Genomic DNA, 20,459 nt, shown 5'->3' on the forward strand with positions numbered 1-20,459 from the left:
GTCATGGAGTGGCCTAGCCAGTCTCCAGACCTTAATCCTATAGAAAATATAGGGAGCTGAAAGTTCGAGTTGCCAAGAGACAGCCAAGAAACCTTACGGATTAAGAGAAGATCTGTAAAAAAGAGTGGACCAAAATCTCTCCAAGACTACAAGAAACGTCTTACCTCTGTGCTAGCCAAGAAGGGTTTCTCCACCAAGTACTAAGTCATGTTTTGCTTGGGGATCAAATACTTATTTTACTCACTGAACTGCAACTTAATTTATAGCATTTGTATTATGTGTTTTTTTCTGGATTGTTGGTTGATATTCTGTCTCTATCACTTAAAATACCTCTATGATAAAAATTATAGACTGATCATTTCTTTGTAAGTGGGCAAACTTACAAAATCTGCAGGGAATCAAATAATTATTTTCCCCACTGTATATATATACGGTGTATATATATATATATATATATATATATATATATATATATATATATATATATATATATATATATACATATATACACACATACACAGTGGGGAAAATAATTATTTGATCCTCTGCAGATTTAGTAAAAGAAAAAACACAGGATGTTTTTACATTTATTTCTAAAGCTGCTTGTTTGGTAAATGCATGATGTTATTTTTATTCTATAGGTGAAGCATAATAATTTATTCACACATATTTTACTTGTTAGCTTTTTCACCTTTGTAAATATATAAGCAATCTCTCACATTTTGGGTATATAATTTAATTTGTACATGTATCAATTTTCTTAGACATTTGCAGCATGCTAAAAAAAAAAATCAGTATTAAAAAGGTTGCATTTTTTATTTATTTGTCGTTTAGTGACTACAATTTCATAGAAAAACAAAAAAAAAAACATGATTTTTAACCATGCTCAATTGGAAAATGCCAGTCCTCAACCACGCATAGAAAATATTTAATTGCTTGAACAGAAAAATATTACAGTTTGTTCTACCATGAAAGCCACTTGATGTGTTTCAGATTTTCAAGTGTGTGGTCGGACAATTGGGAAGGGTGTATAAATTGCATAGCAAAGGAAACAAAAAAAAAAATCAGATTTTCAGTGAAACTTGACTTTTGCTGGGAGGAACACAATCTCCCCAGTTATATACATTGCAAGGATTTTGGCAGTTATTACCTGATTCTGTTTTGTAGATATTGAGATTGAGAGTGCATTACATTACGTCCCAAATTTCTTACCATTTTGCCCATCATGTAACCCCCATGGTGATCCAATCATGATTACAAGAAAGTTTGTGTTCCTAACAAACCTTTTGCTTTCTACCAATATGAAAGAAAGAGACTTTGTACTAAGTAGAAATACTCTTCGCAGACAGTATCATGTAAACTCACACTGGTGTTTAGTTGATTAATAATAATTAGACTAATTGGTAAGATTAACTTATTAGTTATATAAATTATTTGATTACATAACTATAGATTGGTTAATTGACACACTAAGTCGAAACTACATGCAGGCTACAATTTGTGGTGTCAGCTGTCATCTCTGACATCAGTTGGACGGCTGGTTGGAGGGCCTTCCATGGTATAAGATTATCGCCCAATCCGGCCGCTGTCAATTCATGCCTATGGCTATTTTACTAGTTACACGTCTCGGGCTCTTGGGATAACCAAGCAAGGGTTAAGCCCTTTTGTGACCAGAGGTCATTGAAATCTAGATGCTCAGACCAAATTTAGCAGCTTCGGTTATACTTCAGTTGATTTGGTAATAACTCTATAAGCAATATGCCTACCTAAAGCATTTTTTTTTTTTTTTTAAGGACAAGTGAGCTTTTAAATGGGTACAATGTTTTTAAAAATCTCTATGCTTATGTTTTTAATTATAATACTTAACATTTATACCATTTATATATTAAAAAAAATTAATAAATGCTAGTAAAACATGCATTTATTAGTTAACAGCATATTTTAATGTTAGTTTATTATTTGAATTAATGCTGTTTTAAATACTGTATTTATGGGCGTATAACAGGCGCCTTAATTAAAACTTACATTTTAAATAAATAATTTTGAAGCAAAATAAGGGTTAGTGCCCATTAATGCAGCCTTATCAGTGCCCATCTGCAGCCTCGTCATTGCCCATCAATGCAGCCTGATCAGTGCCTGTCTGCAGCTTTGCCCATCAATGCAGCATGATCAGTGCCCATCTGCAGCCTTGCCCCTCTTTGCAGCATGATCAGTGCGCATCTGCAGTCTTGTTATTGCCAAAATAGACAGAGCCGGATCTCCTGTGTACTCGGCTTGGCTCGCAGTCCTGCCCAGTCCCACCCCTTGGCCAGGCTCCTATGATGGACATAACACCGGTCCAATGGCGGGACGTCAATGCTGGGAGGTGGGACTGGGCGTAGCTGCGAGCGGAGTCAAGTACACAGGAGATTCGGCTCTGTCTATTTTTTTGGCGGCGCTTGTTACCTCCTTCCCCTCCGAGGCAGCCGTTCGGCGAGCATCACGCACACACGATTTTTTCCTAATTTTAATGCGCTGATAAATACGCTAACTATTTTTTTTCTGCCTTTTTTTCACTTTAACAGCCACAGCCTGGTGTTAATGTGCCTCACTCTGTGCTTCCCTATCATAGTGATTACATGGGTTTATTTTGTAAACAAATCTATCCATCATCCGAAAATGGAAAGAGTATGGCACAGCTGCAAACCTACCAAGACATGGCCGTCCACCTAAACTGACAGGCCGGGCAAGGAGAGCATTAATCAGAGAAGCAGCCAAGAGGCCCATGGTAACTCTGGAGGAGCTGCAGAGATCCACAGCTCAGGTGGGAGAATCTGTCCACAGGGCAACTATTAGTCGTGCTCTCCACAAATCTGACCTTTATGGAAGAGTGGAAAGAAGAAAGAGATTGTTGAAAGAAAGCCATAAGAAGTCCTGTTTGCAGTTTGTGAGAAGCCATGTGGGGGACACAGCAAACATGTGAAAGAAGGTGCTCTGGTCAGATGAGACCAAAATTAAACTTTTTGGCCTAAAAGAAAAACGCTGTGTGTGGAAGAAAGCTAACACTGCACATCACCACAAACACACCATCCCCACCGTGAAACATGGTGGTGGCAGCATCGTGTTGTGGGGATGCTTTTCTTCAGCAGGGACGGTTGATGGGAAGATGGATGGAGCCAAATACAGGGCAATCTTAGACGAAAACCTGTTTGAGTCTGCAAAAAACTTGAGACTGGGGCAGAAGTTCACCATCCAGCAGGACAACAACCCTAAACATACAGCCAAAGCTACAATGGAATGGTTTAGATCAAAGCATATTCATGTGTTAGAATGGCCCAGTCAAAGTCCAGACCTAAATCCACTTGAGAATCTGTGGCAAGACTTGAAAATTGCTGTTCACAGACGCTCTCCATCCAATCTGACAGAGCTTGAGCTATTTTGCAGAGAAGAATGGGCAAAAATGTCACTTTCTAGATGTGCAAAGCTGGTAGAGACATCCCCAAAAAGACTTGCAGCTGTAATTGCAGTGAAAGGCGGTTCTACAAAGTATTGACTCAGGGGGGCTGAATACAAATGTACCCCACACTTTTCACATATTTATTTGTAAAATATTTTGAAAACCATTTATCATTTTCCTTCCACTTCACAATTATGTGCCTGTTCGTGTTGGTCTATCACATAAAATCCCAATAAAATACATTTACATTTTTGGTTGTAACATGACAAAATGTGGAAAATTTCAAGGGATATGAATACTTTTTCAAGGCACTGTAGACTTTGCACTCTGCAAGTGCAGTTGCTCCAGAGCTTAGTAAATTAGCAGAAGATCTGCTGACATCCATCATCTAATCGCAAAGTGCACAGTCTATTTGCCTTTAGTAAATAAACCCCATTGTGATCCCCATTACTCTCTCTTTCTTCTTTTCCTCTGTCTCTTTTTATACTTTCACTCTCTCTCTGATCTTCTCCTCCTCTATATATTTGTGCACAAAAATTCATTACACTGTATACATGTACTGAGTAATCTTTCTTTCTTTCTTTCTTTCTTTCTTTCTTTCTTTCTTTCTTTCTTTCTTTCTTTCTTTCTTTCTTTCTTTCTTTCTTTCTTTCTTCTCTTTTCTTCATCCATGCCTTAATTTCTTCTTTACTTCATTTCAAAATAACTTTTAACGAGCATACATTGACATTTAGGCAAATAATCTTGTACTGTCAGAATATAAAAGGGAAACTTAATAAACTATATAAAAAATAAAAAATTGAACAATAGTAGATAACAAGCCTAATTATTTCCCACACTTATGCCGCGTACACGCGGTCAGACTTTCCAACGTAAAATGTGCGATCGGAGCTTTTTGTCGGAAATTCTGACCGTGTGTAGGCTCCATCGGACAGTTTCCATCAGAATTTCCGTTGCACAAAATTTGGTTCCCAAATTTTCCAACAACAAAATCCATTGTCATCAATTCCGATGGTGTGTACACAATTCTGACACACAAAGTTCCACGCATGTTCGGAATCAAGCAGAAGAGCCGCACTGGATATTGAACTTCATTTTTCTCTGCTCATCATACGTGTTGTATGTCACCGCGTTCTAGACGTTCGGAATTTCCGACAAGATTTTTGTGACCGTGTGTATAAAGACAAGTTAGAGCCAACATTTGTTAGAAAAAATCCATGGATTTTGTTGTCGGAATGTCCGATCAATGTCTGATCGTGTGTACGGGGCATAAGTCTTAACACTTCAGAAAAAGTCAAGTGCAGCACAAATATAAACTTTTTGACATTCATTGTTTGTGGAACCTCAAAAAAAAAATTTCAAAAAAAAAATTCAAAATAAAAATAAAAAGCTAAAATTGAGTAGAGGTCAGTGGATTTAGTTAGAAATAAATAAAATAAAATAAAATAATAAATAATAAAATAAAATAAAAATACTACATTCTGACACTGGTCTCTAGTAAAGGGATAGCCTGCATTCTCAGTGACATGACTGGTCTTTAGTGAATGAATAGGATGCATTCTCAATGACGTCACTGGTCTCTAGTGAATGGATAAGCTGTATTCTCAGTGATGTCACTGGTCTCTAGTGAATGGATAGGCTGCATTCTCAGTGATGTCATTGGTCTCTAGTGAATGGATAGGCTGCATTCTCAGAGATGTCACTGGTCTGTAGTGAATGGATAAGCTGTATTCTCAGTGATGTCACTGGTCTCTAGTGAATGGATAGGCTGCATTCTCAGTGATGTCACTGGTCTCTAGTGAATGGATAAGGTGTATTCTCAGTGATGTCACTGGTCTCTAGTGAATGGATAGGCTGTATTCTCAGTGATGTCACTGGTCTCTAGTGAATGGATAGGCTGCATTATCAATGATGTCACTGGTCACCAGTGAATGGATAGGCTGCATTCACTGTGATGTCATTAGATTCTTGTTATTGGAAAGCTTCAACATCAGAGTTATTACACAGTCCCATTGTGTTTTCTTTGAACTGACGTTAAATCCTTGGATGCAGGGGGTGCCTGCCATAAAAGAGGTTTAACTTCCACATATTAAAAGGTTTATTTACAGTAAGAGCTGTGAAATCTGGAATGGGCTTCCAAATGAGTTAGTTTTAGCCAACCCTGTTTAGAAAAGGGTGTGTTTCTAAATGCACACAATATAGCTGGCTATTATTCTCTTCTAGGAATTACTGTAAATTGTTGAAGCAGGTAGTATCTGATTGCTTTATGGGGTCACTCTTTTTAAGATTCTTTCTCCTTTCTCTGGATAAAATGCATGTCTAGGTTAGATTTCATGCAGGCTTTTAAATTTTTTTTGTAGTCTATTGGTTGAATCTGATGGACAAACTTTTTTTTTTTCAAGCTGACTAACAATGTAACTATATAGTTAGTTTATTACAGGATAAAATAATTCTCAGGGCATTATGGGTAAGTTAAACAGACAGCACTGCAGAGCAGCTTGCTTTGCAGCTCCTTTAATCTGATTGAAACCTCAGACTTATAAGGGATGATCCACTGCTATGAAGACTTATTGGGCTTGATTTACTAAAGGAAAATAGGCTGGTGACTTTGCAAGGAAATTTTTACTAATTTATTAAACTAAGGAAAAATTCACTTGCAAAATGTATAGGCCTTAGTAAATCAACCTATTGAATTTTGTAAACAGCAGCCTTTTTTTTTTAACTCAGATGAAAAGGATTCGGTGCCAACAATGTGAAAAGGAGTCTACAGCTCCACCTGCTGCCTGTAAGGGAGAATGCTAAATATTAATATGAAATGTTTAATATTTCTTGTTAAAAAAAGTGTATTTTTTTTTTATTTCTGTCCATAATAAAGAAAATAAATACGTAGAAAAATCACTATGTTACGCATTCCCTTTAATATAACAGTTTATGTTGATTAATCTTGCTGCACCACATTCAGAGATCTACATTGCCCACAAGTGACGCTCTGTGATTATACCAGAGAAAGTGCTTTGAAATATATCATACCATAGCGTGCTGACCTGGTGATGTGTTTGTGTTCTGTCTGACCTTGAAGCGTAATTGCTCTTATTTTTTTGCATAGTTTGCTCTCAGTTAAGTGTGCTTAACTTCAAACTGATCCAGGTATTAAATATCTACGTTTGCTCGAGGGCATCCAGTAGACCTTCAAACTAATTTGATACATTTTTTTTTCTTTGTGCTTATACCAGCTCTTGTATGTAATGCACAATTTGAAGTTATTATTTGTATTTGCTGTTGACTTTGATGTATTGGGTCTATTATAAAAGAAAAAAATCCTCACCATTCCTTGGATATTTGGATGCTTGCGTCTATACCCACCTTGTGGTGTGATGTCAGCTTCGGGAACTTACTGTCATCTTTTAGAATCCGGCAGCCCTCTAGAGAGAAGGATGGAATGGTAAGAGAAGGGGAAGCCAAGGCCGAACACACAGAGATTGTTTAAATCATTTCTCGGCTTGGAATTGCTCTGCATACAAAATCTTTCAACACTGAGAAAACATCAGAGTTATTACACTGTCCCGTTGTGTTTTCTTTGAACTGATATTAAATTCTTGGATGCGGATACTGTCTACAGATGAGTGAACTGTTGGGTGAATCAATGCACATGAGATATTTTCAAGGAAATAGCAAGTTTTAGATTCTACTCAATATCTGTGGGCCAGTCCTCCCAAATTCACAGAGAATTGCAAAAGTCATAAATCTCGGCAAGCGGGTTTTCAAGAACGGTTAGATTTAAAGTAACAGGGGTGAGAGCTTGAAGATTGGGCTGCACAACTGGGCTTCACAAACGTGGACCTTGAACGGTTAAATCCCACTTCAGTTTTTTTTTTAAATAAATAAAAAATGTAATTGTCCAGCGCTTGGGCAGGCTCCACCGCAATACTTACCTTCTTCCCAAAGCTGTCCTTCATTTAAAACAGGCGTGATAAATTAATTTTCCCAAGGGGCCACATGAAGAAATGGGACTGTTCTGGATGGCCAAACTTAATTCTGCTCAATATTAATTTTGGACCTGAAGTAAGAAAACATATACAAACAAACACCTGGCGCTAGGAATAATAGGTGCAACTGGTCATTGAATAGAACTCTTTCAGACCGAACAGGGACAGCCAAAAGGGCCAGATGTGGCCCAGGAACCGCAGTTTGCCCAGCTCTGATGTACACTCTTGTAGTGTCATGTACAGAGTTTAGAAAGTATTATGCATATAACAACTGTAAACAGAGATATCCATGGGCCAGAGGTATGAGCAATCACAACTCTTTCCTCTAGTTCCGATGGGTTGACACAGGGCATTGTCCAACCCAGAAGATGGCTGGTACTGAAGGATAAGGCAGAATGTCCATGAGGGGACAGTTTCGGGAAGAAACTGCAGTGAATCAGTGCATCATAGACACACCATTTGGGGGTGCATCCATCCCATCAACTTGAACGCATTGTACAATGTGGCAGAGAACAGGATTGTTTGAAGCATTGAGGACCCTCCACTACTGGTGAAAATACTCTACTGATATTTTTAAAAATTGTAAGATGGGGGTAGAGGTAGGCCCAATTAGGGCTCCTACTCAGGCCAAGGAAGTAGCTACAAAAGAAACATAGATGTACTGTAATGCCCCGTACACACGGTCGGACTTTGTTCGGACATTCCGACAACAAAATCCTAGGATTTTTTCCGACGGATTTTGGCTCAAACTTGTCTTGCATACACACGGTCACACAAAGTTGTCGGAAAATCCGATCGTTCTAAACGCGGTGACGTAAAACACGTACGTCGGGACTATAAACGGGGCAGTGGCCAATAGCTTTCATCTCTTTATTTATTCTGAGCATGCGTGGCACTTTGTCCGTCGGATTTGTGTACACACGATCGGAATTTCCGACAACGGATTTTGTTGTCAGAAAATTTTATCTCCTGCTCTCCAACTTTGTGTGTCGGAAAATCCGATGGAAAATGTCCGATGGAGCCCACACACGGTCGGAATTTCCGACAACACGTTCCGATCGGACATTTTCGATCGGAAAATCCGACCGTGTGTACGGGGCATAAGACTGGATTGCTTTGATATGTGTGGTTGTTGTGAGAAGTTTTCCCACCCACTAATTTAGTTGGGGTTTTAGCTAATGGTATAGTTGGTTTTGGTTCATCAGCTTGGCAGGATGACTTTGAGGTCCAGGACACAATAAAGCATAAAATGGGGTGCATCTGATGGTATGATGGCCAATAAGGGGCCTTGTTTGCCACAAGAAGGGGTCCAGGATAGTTGAAAGGGGCATCTGTAACTTTCAGAAACCATTTAAAACCCATTGCACCCTTAAAAACCACCCTAATTTTGCCTGTCCTTTTGGCCCCAATGCGTTTTATAGAACTGTAGAAATCTCTTTTAGTTAAAATTTCAGGGAAATCAAAACTCCCAATTTCTCTCATCCTTAGTGCTTTGTAAACTTTAGAACATTTATTTTCAATGGTGGAACATGCCTTCACAATGTGCGTCAGCATGGTCACTTTTAGTCTTTGCCAGGGGAGCATATATGTTTTTATGTTTTTGTATGTTTTTGTATTTTGTAATTTGCCAGGGGAGCATGTCACAACACAGATGCACAATTTAGAGACAGGGATAAAGTGTTGTCATCCTACAGGAAATGCCTCAATGTGGACCATCACCCCAAATACAATGTCTGTGCACCTGGATCCATCTCCCTCCCTCTCCCACAATTGGATTTTTTTGACCGCTTTTTTTGGAGGGTCTGCAAGTCAGCACTTCCTTCTAGAAAAGAATGACGTTGCGCACGTCTGCACATATGTGCTGAAGGGCTCTGCCTGACCATCAGGATCTAGCAGAGACCTTTGGTACATCTGCACACACACAGTTTTCCCTGCACAAGGAAGGCTCAGTCAAGGAGGTCAGGGAAATCTGGCTTTTCTGCACATGCACGTGAAATTTGGCACATGTGTAGATGCACTGCAGGGTTCTACCAGGTCCTGAAGGCTGGGCAGAGCCCTTTAGTGCATCTGCGCATGTGCCGGATAAACAAAAATGGCGGCATCAGTGGATGCCTAAAAACTTACCTGACTCCTCAGCACAGCTTCCCTCACTTCCTGGTCTCACAGGAAACACTGAGAGCAGCGGGAGACATAGACTCCAGGCAGAAAGCTGGGTGAAGATAGAAGCTCTAATGACAGAGGAGGGCTTTGTTTTAAGGTAAGTCTATCATAATGTGCTAGTATGTGGTGCACACTAGCGCATTATGACTTAAACCGCTCAGGGGCCCATTTTGTTTTTGGACTTTACCACCTTTAAATTGAAAAATATATATATCATTTGCAATCACTTTAAAGGGACATGACTAAGTTCCTCTTTAATGAGGACCTTCTTGGCATGGTCAGCAGATATTTTTTTAACCAAAGCTACATCTAAAAAAAGGAAAAAGACTTTTCAAATTACATTAAAATTTGAAAACTTAGATGAGATTATTGTGATTGGTTTAGATCCACTGTAGGCATCTGCAGGGCCCGGCATTAAAGTTAAACTCTTTGCCCAACATGGTTATAGTACAGGTCAACTTTAAAGAATTTTAGGAGTTATTTTAGAAAGTTTTTTTAAAGATAGGATTAATTTTGAAATCTAGCAAATTGTATCAGTGAATGCAATACTCACAAATGCAATAATAGAATTTATTTTTTTACTGTAGGTCGTCAAATGAGACGCATTTGATATGCATACGTGGCTAATTGTTTTAGGCTGTATGTTATATATCAGTTATATTCGTATGATTTATGTTGTCTGGAAGAAAATGAGGCAATAACATTTTAAGTTGAAATGAAAACTTCACTACTGTGTACTTCTACTGTCAACTCGGCTTTGGAATAATTTATAGCCTTTCCCTAAAGCAGAAAATTAGAAAAGATGTTCTATTGGTTTAATCTACATAATTCATTCAGCCTTGTGAAGTGAAATTTGTGAAAAAAAAATCTGCACTTTTGTATCATTTTTGGCTTTTAGAGCAGCCTTTCTCAAACTTTTTAACACTGAGGAACCTTTGAAATAAATTTTTGGTCTCTGGGATTCCATGCTGCAAAATGACTATATCTGGTGCCCACAGCACAATAACATAATGGCCAGTGGGAAGATTGTTCCTTTACATTTGTGGTCAATAGGAACAATCCCAATCCCCCTTAGATAGCTAACAGATAATTTACTTCAGTGGTTACTTATCTGAAAGGTGGAAACTGCTAATTTCTCAAGGAACCTCTAGCAACCTCTGGAGGAACCTTCACGGTTCTACTTTATCCCAGTTGTGAAAGGCAGATATGGACACTAGAATTAGGCATGGGAAAGTACTGTATTACCAGGGTTGCATCCGGGCCCTGGCATTCCGCCACCATGGGTGGGGGCCCAAGATGGCAGGAAGGGGACCCACTGCATAACATGTGAAAGGGTACCATAGTGGGACCATAATAAAGGGAATAAAAGAAACACCTTCGAGATGCGTTACCACCCCCTGGGTAGATGTAGAACACATCCACAGGGTGGAACAGCGGTGGGTAATGCTGCTTCAGTCAGACACTGTTTGCCACACTGAGGGGGTCCCCCTATGCCAGCATCGGGATCACCAGCAGCTTCTGCTTCATACAGTCCTGCCTGTCTGTGTGCACATCTCGGTCTCTTCCATCCATGCTGATATAGTGCTGCTTGAATGTAAGTGTGCTATGTTTTTTGTACCAATAAATACTATTTGCTTTTAATGGGATCCCGCACTCCTGTTTTTTTTTGTTTTTAATAAAGGTCTCTTTATTAAAAGGGGCTGGGGGAGGGGTCGGGGGGGCCTTCATGGTTTCTTGCACTGGGGTCCTGTAGGTTCTAGTTATGTTTCTGGAGGAGTTCCTTGCTCATTGCTCACGGAACCCCTAGAAACCTTTGGAAGAACCGTGGTTGAGAAAGGACAATCTGGACACTAACATTATACATGGAGTAGTTCCTTGCTCATTGCTCAAGGAACCCCTTGCAACCTTTGGAAGAACCGTGGTTGAAAAAGGCTGATCTGGACTTTAGCATTTGGCATGAAGTTGTTCCCTGCTCATTGCTCAAGGAACCTCTTCCAACCTCTGAAGGAACTCTGGTAGAGAAAAGCTGTTTCAGAGAACGCCTAAGAGCCCTCTTACACTGTTGTGTTTTACACACGCATTGCAACACGCTAAAATGCATGTGTCCAACTTCCCTATAGTGAAATTAGTATATGTGCCCATCTTGGTGCTGCACTTTTTTTTTTTTAACCCCTTTGCGCCAGTGCCTCTTGGCCCTTTCAGACGTTGCAGATGTCGGGAGGTGGGGCAGGGTTTCTGATCATGTGACCGCCATGATTGGCTGTGATTGGCCACTGTGATGACATGATCGGAAAGCTGCCACCGGTAACTATGCCAGGAGTGCGCAGGGTGGGCGCACTCGGCAAAGCTGTGTCTGTAAATTGCTACGCAAAAAGGCGGCCGCTCAGCGCCAAGGCCCACCAGCCGAGAGGCTGCATATTTGCGTACTGTTGGTGCCTAGTTGTTAAGTCTGTGAGGAGGCCCATAGAGGTAAATGATAAATATCACAGTGCGTTTTGATGCATTGAGAACAGGTATTAACAAATCTTGACCAATGGCTTTTAAACCTATCCATTTCAAGTTCTAAATAAAATAAAAAATGCATAAAGGAAATGCACATTGATACATGACAACACACCTTTAGGCTGGGTTCACACTAGAGATCGCAGCGGCTCACAGCAGGGGTCCGGTGCGTCTCCATTCACCGTTTCAGGTCTGATTTCAGCCCGAATTTTGGGCTGAATTCGGACCTGAAACGGACCAAAAGACACATAGAGAGCTGGTTACAATCTCCTGCTATGTGAATAGGATGCAGCCAGCCTAATACTAAAAAAAATGCACCTCTAAGCACACAGATGAACCTAAATAGCCCCTTTGCCCTAGTTTTAACTTTTGTATTTTATAAGAGTTGTGGAATGCAAAAAAATGCATGTATCAAAAAAAAAAAAATTGAATCCAAACAGCAAATGAGGTATTTTCATTTTCTGTGCATTTTCTTGCACTGTAATGCCCAGCAGAATAATGAAAACGTGCAAAATGAAGTATCAACCTTTTTTTTCAAGTACTCATTGACACCGATTATGATACTTTTTTCAAGTACTCGTCGATACCGATTACCGATACTTTTTTTTAATGTCATGTGACAGTGGACTGTGTCAGTAGTTTTTTTTTCTATTTTACACATTTTTTTTACATTTTTAAAAAAATAATTTTAAACAATTTATATATATATATATATATATATATATATATATTTTTTTTTACTATACTTTTTTTGAGGGGGGGGGGGGGTGGACAGTGCCAGTGTTTTTATTTTTATTTATTTATTTTAAATATTTAATATATTTATTTTCTATTTAATTTCTATTTTTTTTTAATTATTATTATTATTATTTCGGCCTGGGGTAGGAGTGTCAGGTAGGCTGTATGGGGCCACGTGAACAACAGCCCTGCTTAAACCTGCACATGAATTTGTGCACCAGTACAATGTCTTCAGCAAAAGAGCAACAGGATTTAGAAAAAAATACCAAAATGATTGCCGCTAAATGACATTTCCCAGTTGGCTTAGTTTTTGTTTGTAAATAAGGGTCTGGTTTTTGCTTTTGAAGGGGGTCCCACACCATTTTTTTCTTAAAGGACCAGTGCACATTGGGGTTGATTTGATAAGGGTCTATGGACTTTGAACTTTGAGCAGGACCCCAGGCACAAAAAAAAAAGAAAAATGGTGTGGGATCCCCTTCAAAATCCATACCAGGCCCTTATCCAGGTAAGCAGCCTGGCTGGCCAGGAAGGTTTGGGCACTGAATGTGCACCCCCCCCTACTAATCCTTACCAGGCCACAAGCCCTCAACGTCGGGAAGGTACTTTGGGGAAGGAGACGCAAATAAGATATTGGCAACAAGTCTCCTTTTCACCAGAAAGGAGGTGACCCTACCGGAAACATCGATTACAGGCTAGGACCAATGCTCCTCAGTGCTATGAGTGCCCTTCTTGCAGTGCTCATGTCTCCTAGTGACGTGGACACTACCCACTGGCTGCTGCCAATGCCCATCTCCTGGGTCCACAATGGGCCCTTTAGTCTTAAAGGACCGGTGTCGTGATGTCACAAGAGGATGGTAGCAAGACCAGTCAGGAAAACAGTGGGGACTAGAAGAGAGCAGCAAGTCCCCACCACCAGAAGAAGCTCCACAGAGGGCCATGTTCAGTCAGCAGATGAACATGACAGCTGGGCAACTAACAGTTTCAGAAGAAGTTAGCAATAGCAGTCTATGTATTTCCCTAATGCAGTGCCATATCAGCTTACCTCTTTCCTTCAGAAACTTCCTTTAACCAGAAGGTGTTTTTTGCTTGTGGCAGGGTCCTTGTTAAAGATAGTGGAGAACATACTCACCATTTCCGATAAGCATTGGGAGATATATTTCTTTAGTCATTCATGGAGGGAGAGGAAGGCGCGGGCAGCTCGGTGACAGCCGGCACAGCAAGATCTCTTTAGTGTGGCTTTTCTTCAAAGATTCCAACAATTCTGACGCGATGCTGAGTGTCCGGATGGCAGCGGCGATATCTGTGTTTTACAGACTTGTTAATGACAGCCCTCTGGTGCGGAAGCTCCATGGGGTTTACAGCAAGCACAGAGAATCCATCTGAGGACTGTAAAGTGATGGTACAAATTAAGTGCAGGTTTTTTTTTTTTAAGAAATATTAAAGCCGAACTCCAGGAAAAAGGATAAATCCGCAGATGTAGCACCCTCCTAGGTAGGTGCTAGGATGAGTGTATTCGTTTATAGTTTCTCTGCTTAACCACTTGCATACTGGACACTTTTACCCCCTTCCTGCCCAGGCCAATTTTCAGCTTTCAGCGCTGTCGCACTTTGAGCGACAATTGCGCGGTCATGCAACACTGTACCCATATGACATTTTTATCATTTTTTTTATACAAATAGAGCTTTCTTTTGGCAGTATATAATCACCACTGGGTTTTTTTTATTTTTTGCTAAACAAAAAGATGAAAATGTTGTTATAACATACCAACTGATGTTCAATGATAGGTGACACTGACGGGCACTTATAAGGTGGCACCGGTGTGCACTGATGAGGTGGTACTGATGAGGCTGCACTGATAGGTGGCCCTGATAGGCAGCACTGATGGGCACTGATAGGCACTGATAGGCAGCACTGATGGGCACTGATAGGCACTGATAGGCAGCACTGATGGGCACTGATAGGCAGAACTCATAGTTGACACTGATGGGGAGACACTGATGGGCACTGATTGGTGCGCACTGATGGGCACTGATTGGCACTGATTGGCAGCACTGATGAGCACTGATTGGCAGCACTGGTGGGCACTGATAGGCAGCACTGGTGGGCACTGTTGGGACTGCACTGATAATCAGGACACTGATAATCAGTGCCCTGATTATCAGTGTAGATGTCCCTTTAAATTAAGCTTGTTATCGGCTCTCTTCTCTCTTCGTGCTGTCCATACCTCCCAACATTTTGAGATGGGACTGAGGGACACCTACTAGCAAAAGTATGTAGGCATAGGACACGCCCCATGTCACGCCCTCTTAAAGGAGAATTACCTAAAAAAAATTAGTTACATCCACAAGGGCTTTTTTTTTAACCACTACTATTCCTTTATATTGGCTTTTAAAATCTACAAATGCAGCAATTTAGAATTTGGAAGGAAGGTTTAGCACTGGGAAACACTTTTTGAAATATAAATAGTGTATTTTATGTACAACTATATAGATCAGACCAAAATGAGGGACAAATGAGGAAGAAAGAGGGACAGAGGGACATTGCTCCAAGTCAGGGACTGTCCCTCGAAATCAGGGACAGTTGGGAGCTATGGCTGTCAGCTTGAGGAAAGGAAAGCTGATAACCGGCTTGTGTTTGCATCCATGATTAGCTGTCATTGGACACAGCTGATTACCTGGTAAAGGACCGCTATGATTGGCCGAAGGACTCAGTGATCAGAGAGCGCACCACACGAGCGCTGCAGTTGGTGTGCAGGCAACCCCATCATGGGAGGACATTCATAGACGCATTCCCGGCAAAGTAAGCCCGTGCTGTAGCCATCTTTTGGCTATAGCACAGATGGGAAGGGGTTAACAGGTATATGCTTAACAAAGAGCTGTAATCGGTTAGTGTAAGCTGCTCAGTGTGCTCTGGTGCTGCTTATGCTAAGTGTTTTTGTGCTTTGCAACCTAAGAAGGTTCTGGGCTACAGATGGAGACTAGGCAGATGAGAAGCATAAATATGCATACAGCCCTGGCCAATTGGAAGGGGAGGTGCTACCCCTAGGCATGCTGGGTGCTGGTATTTATGTTCAAAGAGCACATGAGCTCCTGGTCATTCCTGGGGAGGATTGCACCAGGCTGGGAGGAGAGGCTTTGCCTCCCCCAGCACTTGCTTCCATGTGGCCCCAGGTGGGGGACACGAGGGGCCCGAATTGCTGACATGTGGCTTCAGTTGGGAGATCTGAGAGCCTGAAGACTGTGTGGCAACCCTGGTCTTACCATAGCCGACAGGGGGAGAGTCTACAGAGAATCTGGTCTGGTATCACAGGGAGAGAATGCTGCCGGTGGTGTTTCAGGAACTTTGTGAGTACAGACACTCTAGACAGTTATCCCCTCCTGTGCTCTATGTCATCTGAGGGCCCACACAAAGAAGAAAGCTGGCTAGTGTTCTAAGAGGTTTGTCCAGAACTGTCCACGACTTTACTAAGGGACATTGCTCTGTTGTGCAATCGGTTTGTTGCTGCTGTGGAGAAGTCTTCATCTGCCTTTTGCAAGGACTTCAGTCAAGTTTCACTAGAAAAGGAAGTTAGAGTCCTTGGTGTGAATAGTTCTTTTTGGAAGTATCCCACTATATCAATTACCCTATCCAAGGTCTCCAATAAAACAACAAAAACAAAACCCCTAGACTAGGTATTGGAGTCACAAGCGTAATTGAGTATGCACCAGGTTGTGGGAAACACCTTGTGCCTGGCTGCAGAGCAAAATTGGGGAAAACCTGAGCAACATATCAGTGTCCCCTGTGGGGGTAGTGCTACATTTGGGGGCTCGTCCGAGATATTTCCCTTATTACGGCAGCGGCTGCTACTGGCAACGGCCAGGAAAAGTCTTCAAGATGTGTTGTTGTGTGGGTTGCGGGACCACAATCAGAGTGAAACAGTGTGATGCCATGGAAGAGAATGTCTGCTCTACGGTTTCCAGTGCAAGTGCATTTCCAAGTGATAGCGAAGAAAGAGTTAATCCGGGGTGCGGGAAGAGCTCTGGAGGTGTCTGTCTGGAGAGAGACAGGGTGACCACGGATGCATATTGTTATCTACATTACAGCACAGCTTTTTGATGTAAGAAAAGATATTACAGCAGAGTCTGATATTACTGAAGTAGTAGGTGGTGGTGGAAGAGTTAACTCTGGGCGTGAGAGCGCCAGGTTTTATCATTTTGTTCCCACAAATAGAGCTTTCTTTTGGTGGTATTTGATCACCTCTGCAGTTTTTATCGTTTGCTAAACGAATGAAAAAAGACCGAAAATTTAGGGAAAAAAAAAAGTTCTTTGTTTTTGTTATAAAATGTTGTAAATAAGTAAGTTTTCTCCTTCACTGATGGGCACGGATAAACTGCAGAGATGGGCACTGATAAGGCGGCACTGATGAGGTGGTACCAATGAGATGGAACTGATGAGGTGGCACTGATGGGCACTGATAGGCAGCACTGATATGCGGCACTGATGGACATTGATAGGCGGCACTGACTTGATGGACCACTTGGTCTTTTTTCTGCCTTCACATTTCTATGTTTCACTACAAAAAGAAAAAAAAATCAATTTAGCCAGGGGCAGTGATTCTTTAAATACTTATAGTGTAACGTTAAATATGCCCAGTTCCTTTAACCACTTTACGACCACCTACCACACATATACTGCGGCAGGGCGGGCGCTCTGCAACGCATCAAGTACCTAGTACGTGATTCGACACTTCCGGGTCTGGGGCACCTGCGTGTGCCGCCGGCAACCTGCTCCCGCTGTGATTAGACACAGCAGAAGCTGTCCTGCGGGTACAGCAGACTCGAAGTGCACCCGCCGATCATCAGGCAGAAAGCCAGATCGCCATTCTGTCAGTAGGGAAGGCACAGATCCTGTGTTCCTGCAAAGCAAGGACTAGGATCCGAGCCTTCCCCTAGTAAAAGCACCTCCCCCACAGTGCACAAACACTGGTTAGGCACACATTTAACACTTTGATCACTCCTGATGTTTAACCCCTTCCCAGCCAGTGCCATTAGTACAGTGGCAGTGCATATTTTTATCACTGATCACTGTATTAGAGCCCATTCACACAGGGACGACTTGTCAGGCGACCTAGTCGCCTGACAAGTCGCCTCCCGTTCTGTGCTATGGAACCGTTCTAAGGGGAGCGACGTAAGTCGCTCCGACTTAGAAAAAGGTTCCTGTACGACTTCGGGGGTGACTTGGGGCGACTTGCATAGACTTCTATACAGAAGTCGTTTTGCAAGTCGACCGGGCAGTCGTTTGCAGGTCGCCTCGCTGAGGCGACCTGCAAGTCGTGTTGCCCCTGTGTGATGGGCTCTTAGGGTCACTGGTCCCCAAAAAGTGTCAAAAGTGTGAGTTAGTGTTCGACTGTCCTGAAGTCGCTGATCGCCGCCATTACTAGTAAAAAATAAATAAATAAAAATATCCCCTATTTTGTAGACGCTATAACTTTTGCGCAAACCAATCAATATACGCTTATTGTTTTTTTTATCAAAAACATGAAGCAAAATACACATTGGCCTAAATTATTAAAAAGATTAGATTTTTTTCAATTTTGTTTTTATTGGGAAGGTTTTATAGCAGAAAGTAAAAAAAATTGTTTTTTTTTTTTTCAAAACTGTCGGTCTTTTTTTGTTTATAGCGCAAAAAAAAAAAAAAAAAACGCAGAGGTGATCAAATACCACCAAAAGAAAGCTCTATTTGTGGGGAAAAAAAGGACATACATTTTGTTTGGGTACAGCGCCATACGACTGCATAATTGTCAGTAAAAGTAACGCAGTGCTGTATGACAAAAAATGGCTTGGTCATGAAGAGGGGCAAATCTTCCAGGGGTGAAGTGGTTAAAGCGGTAGTAAACCTCTGTTTTTTGTTTTTTTCTAACCTGTAAGGCAATGTCATGCTGTGTTAGTATGCATCGCATACTAGCACATTATTTTAAATTTAGCTGAGAACAAAGCATTCCAGCGCCGAGCTGTCACCGCTGCAGGCGCTCCCATCTGAACACGGTCTTCCTTCCAGGTTCGCGGACTCCGGCTGGGTGACTGGTCAGAGCTGCAATGACGTCACTCTCGCGTATGCGCATGGGAGCCGCTGTTTACGCCACAGGACTCTGAAGGAACGGCCCGAGTGCATGCGCCGGTCATGTCACCGGTTGCATATACAGTAAATATCTCCTAAACGGCACTGCTGTACGTGTCCATTGACACACAGGGCATGGCTAGCCCCGCCCCACTTTCCCTCATTATTGGTTGTGAAACATCTGCTGCTGTGATTGATAGTAAAAAATCCAAGGAAAGCTCCAAGCTCACTTACTGACCAGCCCACAGACAACCAAATCAACCTGTCTAACAGTATGCGTTAAGAACAGGGGTTTAGTCTGCACACATTTGCAAATACATGCGGAAGCTACAGAGCCCCGCTAAGGCACCCTGGTATCTGTAGTCCTATCACTAGCTTATGGGTGACTCCAAAATGGAAGCACATGCATTCTGATGGATAGATGGAGGGCAGATGGACTGGAGGGAGCCCACTTCTTAAAGGTACAGGGGCACACAGAACACCCAGCACATAGCACGGTAAGTGAGTTTGGAGTTTACTTGGCTTTTTTTCTAAGAGCCCTTGCACACTGGGGCGGTTTGCAGGCGCTATTGCGCTAATAATAGCGCCTGCAAACCGCCCCGAAAGTGCTTGCACACTGGAGCGATGCACTGGCAGGACGGTAAAAAAAGTCCTGCCAGCAGCATCTTCGGAGCGGTGAAGGAGCGGTGTGTATACCGCTCCTTTACCGCTCCTGCCCAATGAAATCAATGGGACGGCGCGGCTATACCGCCGGCAATGTGCCTCTGCAGAGGCGCTTTGCGGTGGTATTTAACCCTTTCTCGGCCGCTAGCGGGGGGTAAAACCGCCCCGCTAGCGGCCGCATACCGACGGTAAAACGCCGCTAATAATAGCGGCGTTTTACCGCCGACGCCGCCCCCGCCCCAGTGTGCAAGGGCTCTAACATATGTTGCCTTCCAATGCTACTTGCTGCAATGGCCAGATATAGGTGTGGGCAGCGGCTTACTTTTTTGTATACTTTTTTGTATTATTGCTATATTGGTCAGGCAACGCTTTGCAGCCATTGTGCTATGTGCTGGGTGTTCTGTGTGCCCCTGTACCATTAAGAAGGGGTGGGCTCCCTTCAGTCCATCTGCCCTCCATCTATCCATCAGAATGCATGTGCTTCCATTGTGGAGTCACTCATAAGCTAGTGATAGGCAGGGGCGGACTGATCATTGAGCCACTCGGGCACTGCCCGAGGGCCCTGGGCCACTAGGGGGCCCCATCAGGGTTGCCAGCCTCAGTAAAACCAGGGACAGTATGTAAAAATCTGTGTTTTTTTTACACCTGTCTCTGAAATGTCCCTTACCGACATCCTTTTGGTCTAAAAATCCCGAGATTATAGCTGCCCCACCTCTCCAGTACCTTCTCAGCCAATAGAAACATGTCTGTGTATACTGTGTGTACATGTATGTGTATACTGTGTGATTGTATACTGTATGTGTGTGTATACTATGTGGCCCCATAGTCTCTGATTGCCTGGGGGCCCCATATTCTCCTATTGCCCGGGGCCCCATGAG

General features: G+C 42.2%; 1 long non-coding RNA gene across 1 annotated transcript; it reads right to left on the reverse strand.

Moving 5' to 3' along the window:
* Nucleotides 1-4,003: 4,003 nt before the first annotated feature.
* LOC141145779 (uncharacterized) lies at nucleotides 4,004-14,789 on the reverse strand. Its single transcript, XR_012244635.1, has 3 exons — nucleotides 13,952-14,789; nucleotides 6,800-6,858; nucleotides 4,004-4,185 (listed from the first exon to the last, which is right to left on the reverse strand). It is a non-coding gene; the product is annotated as an uncharacterized lncRNA (long non-coding RNA).
* Between the last annotated feature and the right edge of the window lie 5,670 nt (nucleotides 14,790-20,459).

The sequence above is a fragment of the Aquarana catesbeiana genome, linkage group LG05, assembly GCF_042186555.1.
Source record: "Aquarana catesbeiana isolate 2022-GZ linkage group LG05, ASM4218655v1, whole genome shotgun sequence".
Taxonomy (NCBI): domain Eukaryota; kingdom Metazoa; phylum Chordata; class Amphibia; order Anura; family Ranidae; genus Aquarana; species Aquarana catesbeiana.